General features: G+C 32.5%; 1 non-coding gene across 1 annotated transcript; it reads left to right on the plus strand.

Moving 5' to 3' along the window:
- Positions 1 to 400: 400 nt before the first annotated feature.
- On the plus strand, positions 401 to 507 carry LOC139887142 (small nucleolar RNA R71). The gene has a single exon (XR_011772985.1). It is a non-coding gene; the product is annotated as a small nucleolar RNA R71 (small nucleolar RNA).
- The last annotated feature ends 5,096 nt before the right edge of the window (positions 508 to 5,603 follow it).

Genomic DNA, 5,603 nt, shown 5'->3' on the forward strand with positions numbered 1-5,603 from the left:
TCCAGGCATTTGGTTCATGTATGAAACATTCTCTCTCTGTTCCATTGTGTGTTCAATATTGAGACAATCTTTTGTCAATTGTGGTCCTCCACACTGCTCACAACTAATTCGTATTGCGTGAATATCTTTAGTCATCTTTTCCATTCGTCTCTCAAAAGCATCTAACTTTGCAAAAATGGAATCAAAGTCATGGATAGAATCGGCTCTAGCCGCTTTAGATGATCTAACGATATCTTTTTCTTGATGCCACTCATGTGAGTGGGAAGCAGTGTTATCAATAATTTTGTAAGCTTCAGTTGCGGTTTTCTTCATAATGGAACCACCAGCTGCTATGTCGATGTCTTTTCGTGTGGTAATGTCGCATCCTTGGTAGAATATTTGTACTATTTGATAAGTGTCTAAACCATGTTGAGGACATCCTCTCAACAATTTTTCGAATCTTGTCCACGCCTCATATAGAGTTTCATTTGGCTTTTGCATGAACGTAACAATTTCTCCTTGAAGTCTCACGGCTTTAGATGTCGGAAAGAATTGTTTAAGAAATTTTTCAACTAAAACATCCCATGTATTAATCGCCCCTTCAGGTAACGATTCTAACCAATCTTTGGCTTCTCCCTTTAAAGTCCAGGAAAATAACATGAGATAGATCTGTTCATCCTCAACTTCTCTGATTTTGAATAGAGTACAGATCCTATTATAAGTTCGAAGATGTTCGTTTGGATCTTCCTTCAGCGTACCACTAAATTGGCATTGATTAGTTACCATGTGTAGGATTTGTCTTTTGATTTCATAATCTAGCGCATTAATGTCTGGTTGAGTAATTGCTTGACCTTGGCCAGTGCGTTTAGCCCTCATTCGATCTTCATACTTAGAGGTTCCGGATTTTCCATGATTGAATTTGTTGAATCTGAATCACTCGAGGATTCTGATTTAATGGTTTCTTCCTCGACAATCTCCGGTTGAATGATTTGTGGTTCAGGAGGAATGATTATTGGTTCAGGATCTCTGAATTGTCCTTGAATATCCTCCGGGTTCTCAATTGTGAGGTCGGGTTCAAAAAATGGATTATCGGAAATTTGAATTGGAATACTTGGTCGACTAGATGACGATTCTAAAGAAAAATCAACGGCGACAATATTGGCTAGATGTCTTGATCGAGTTACAGGTGGTGAACGTATGAAAGGTGGTGAACGTTTTGCTCGGTGCATTCACTGAATATCCTAATAGTTATAAAAGAATAAAATTATATAAGTTATCAAATTAATAAACTTTTCTGATTTTTCCCACGTTTCGAATAGCCAATAGATGCAGCAGGTAGCCGGGACCCTTTAAATCGGAAGCCCACAACTCGCCACTAACAAATCCAACTATTACTACGAACCAGAAAATTTTGGATGTTTATCAATTTAACAGCTTAAAATAATTTTTCGTCGCAATTTTAAAGAAAATAAAGAAAATTCTATGTCCTAAAAACTAGAGCGTAGAAATGAAAAAGAAAAGCGCGTCGAAAAATAAGAGGTCGAAAAATAAGCGTCGAAAAATAAAAGTCGAAAAATAATAATAAAAAAATGCAGCGTCGAAACTTAAAAGCCTAAAAATGGCAATAACTTAATTAGGCACTAATATCTATAAAATATTAAAGCGATAAGCGACGTCGTAAAATTCTAAAGCACCTAAATCTTAATCTAAAGAAAAAGTACTTAAAGGATTTTACGGCAAAGCCTAAAAATCTAGAAATAAAAATAAACTATGGTAAAAACTAGCTTATAACTAATTACGAATGATAACTATACAATTTATGAATAAACGCTTAAAAAGATACGAAAATATAAAAATAAAACTAAAGTTATAAAAATACAAAATATTATTTTTATATTATTATTTTATAAAAGGTACTAATTTATAAATTAATAAAACTAAATAAAACTTAATATTACAAATTAAATAATAAAACTAAAACTAATATTAAAAACTAATTAATTAATTAAAACCTAATTAGGATTAATTAATAATAATAATTAATAATACTCCGTAACCCTAATCCTATCGTACCAGGTTCAGACGTGTCAGAAGGTACCATGCGATCGCATGAGTTTTAAGGCCTGGGCTCATGCGATCTCATGAGCAGTAGGTTCAAATCAAATGCAGATTCAAAAATTGCAGGCTCAAACGAGTATTTTTTTATTTTTTTTTACTTCTTTACTTTTAATTTGATTTTAATTTATAACTCTTACAAAATTTAAAATTAAAATAAACTTATATTTTAACAATTACTTATTAGTTTTTGTAACTTTTAATAAAAATATAAACTTTTTAATTTAACTAAACCTAAAAATATAATTTTTTTTTTATGTTTTTATATTTTTGTTTTTAATATTTAAAACTTATATTTTTAAAAAAATAGATTAAAACTTAATAAAAATCTTTTTTTTATAGCGTTTCTCTTCGGCGTTTAAGATGTTCTCCGGCAGCGGCGCCAAAAATACTTGATGTATGCAGGGTAGTATACGAAATAGATTATATTTTACTACGAAATACTATTAAATAAGATACAATTTTACACAAGTTATTTATTTATTTATTGAATGGGATATACCAAAACCTTGCTACAACACTTATAGGCAGTGTACCTAATCGTAGAGTAGTGTAGTTTTTAGTAAGTCATGTTCGTTCCACAGGGAGCTAGCTGCGTCTAACGCAATATTTATTTTAAACTATATTTGTATAAATATATATATATATATATATATATATATATATATATATATATATATATATATATTATTGTTATAAAAGGGGGGTTTTACCGTTTAGTGACCGGTTTGTTGATTTTATGTCTTAAGTCACAATTAAAACCTAATGTAAAATATAACTTAATTTAAAGTGTAATGTAAATGACGATAAATAAAAATGCGATAATTAAAAGTACGATAATTAAAAGTGCAATAAATAAAATGACAGTAAATAAAAGTGCGATGAGATATAAAATAAAGGAATTATACTTATTTATACTTCCGTAATCATGATGTTCGACATGTTGATTTTAATTTATTACCATGAGTTAGTTGTCCTTTGTCCTGAATTATTCGGTATGTCCATCTGGTTTTTGTCCATAACAGTCCATCAGTCATAAATATAAAGTGTGAGTGTCCTCGTCAAATTATCCTTATACCCAAAGTCAAATATTCCAACTAATTGGGGACTTAAACTGTAACAAGGTCTTAATACATTGTTAATGATTACACCAGGTTATCGATTGTGTGCAATCCAAGGTTTTAATACTTTATTAACAATTATGTCAAGTGTCCTTGTACGTAATCCACCCCTGTTTTAATGAGTCCATTGACTATTAATCCATCCCTGTGTCCAGTTAAATGAACGATTATTAGTATTTATAACCCGCCCATCGTGTCCGATCGAGTGTATATGGTTATTTATAGATACGTCAAATTCTAAATCTCTATATTAAATTAACGAACTATCATTCAGTTAAACAAATATAAAGCCCATTAATAGCGCATAGTCCAATTTCCACAAGTGTCGGTCTTTTGTCCAAACCCCAATTATGGTACAAAGCCCAATAACCCCATCTTTAATATTTAGTTCAACATCAGGATTACTTCGACTTAAATAAGCATAATAATAACTTAGCTACGAGACATTAATTTAAAAAGGTTGAACATAACTTACAATGAGTATAAATCGCGTAGTCTTACACGGACAGAATTTCGACTTACAAACTTAAAACATTCGCCACTATAACCTTATTATTATTAACTTAAAATTAAAATTAAAATTAAAATTAAAAATATAAATATATATATTGAGAGAGTGAGATTGAAGTATGATATAGTGCATATATATCGGCCAGAATTCGTTGCATTTATAGAATCATACCAGCTACAGCACTCCATGCGACCGCATGGATTTAAAGCTTCCAGGCCATGTGATCACATGGCCACCTGGGACAGCTCACATACTTTTATTTTATTGTTTGCCGATGTTTTATTTAATAATATATAATATAATATATATAATTTTATATAATTATATATATATTATATTATATCCTTGTGCATAGTTGACTTGTAATTTTAGGTCCGTTGCGTCGTGCGTTGATAGTTGGTTCATGTCCCGGTTTCGGATTTTTGAACGTCCTTTTGCACGATTTAATATCTTGTACTTTGCGTTTTGCAGCTCGTACTCTTGTAACTTTTAGACGTTTCTCAGCAATAATTTGAACCACTTGGATTGTAATTTATACTTTTTAGCTTTTTGGTCGTTTGCGTCTTCAAATCGTCGAATCTGTCTTTTGTCTTCACCTTTTATTATTTAAACGAATATCACTTGTAAATAGAACAACTGCAACTAAAAACTTGTCTTTCTTGAAGGATAATGCTATGAAATATATGTTTGTTTTTAGCATTATCAACATCCTTGACTTGAACCTGCTATAAGCCAAAATTGATCCTCCCATCAAATTTCTCTACATCAAACCTCATTGGACTGAACTTCGACATCGTATCCGTATCCTATAAACAACACTTTCTCTGATTTTGCTCACGTTTCGACTAGCTGACAGATGTAGTGGAGTGGCGCACAGGATCCGTTAAATTGGAAAATCCAACACCCGGTCCACTACAAATTCTAGACACCACTTACTCCGAATCAGAAAAAATATTGTCTAACCAGATAACCTATACGATCAATTGAACTCGTTTCTGATGTGGACGATCCACTCCCGTGGCAACCACAGAGCATACTCCGACTCCTATAATCGAGACCCCCATCAAACCTGACGCTCTGATACCAGTTGTTGGAAAATTACGGTCTCACTAATTCCCACCACCCAGCCCAAAAATAATAGTAAAGAAATAAGAACAATACACAACACAAGATTTAACGTGGAAACTCCAAAACAGGAAAAAAACCACCGGCCCCCAAAGAGAGAAAATACACTATATCACAAATTGTTACAATGATATAGACGACTCTCTTAAGCCAACTACACTCTCCAAAATATTTAACTAATACAACTCTCAAACAAGGGTAAGAAAGAAAGAAATAATCAAATACTTAAAGTGTATTGATTGGTGCAATTTGGAAGTGAGGCTTAACACTCCTTTTATAACCAAGTCACCCCTCTCCCACTTCTTCCTCCCACCTATGTGGTATAACATCCATTCACAAATACAAAGCAACCATATCCATTTCTTCTAACCAAAACTATAACCAACAAGTCTGAAAATGTCCCTGTCATTCATTTTTCACGTGTAATTTTCTAATTACCTCTTAATTTTTTTATCCTAATTCTGACAAAATGACAGGTGTTATATTGCTATTAGCCTCACACCATAATTAAGCCTTCTATCTCCCTCGTCACGCATCTCTCTCCCTCTTCACAGATGAATACCACAAAAATTTTGCTCCGCCGATTACAGCCACTGGCCGGCGTTTTAGAGGACGCCGCTACAACCAAATAATTCCTATCGAATTTCTACATATACAGGTACAAATTTTATATAATATACCCACTTTATTGATGTCGCTGGAAACTTCTCCGATCATCAAAGAGGTTTGAAGAACACGACGATTACAATCGA

This window comes from Rutidosis leptorrhynchoides, chromosome 1 (genome assembly GCF_046630445.1).
Source record: "Rutidosis leptorrhynchoides isolate AG116_Rl617_1_P2 chromosome 1, CSIRO_AGI_Rlap_v1, whole genome shotgun sequence".
Lineage (NCBI taxonomy): Eukaryota > Viridiplantae > Streptophyta > Magnoliopsida > Asterales > Asteraceae > Rutidosis > Rutidosis leptorrhynchoides.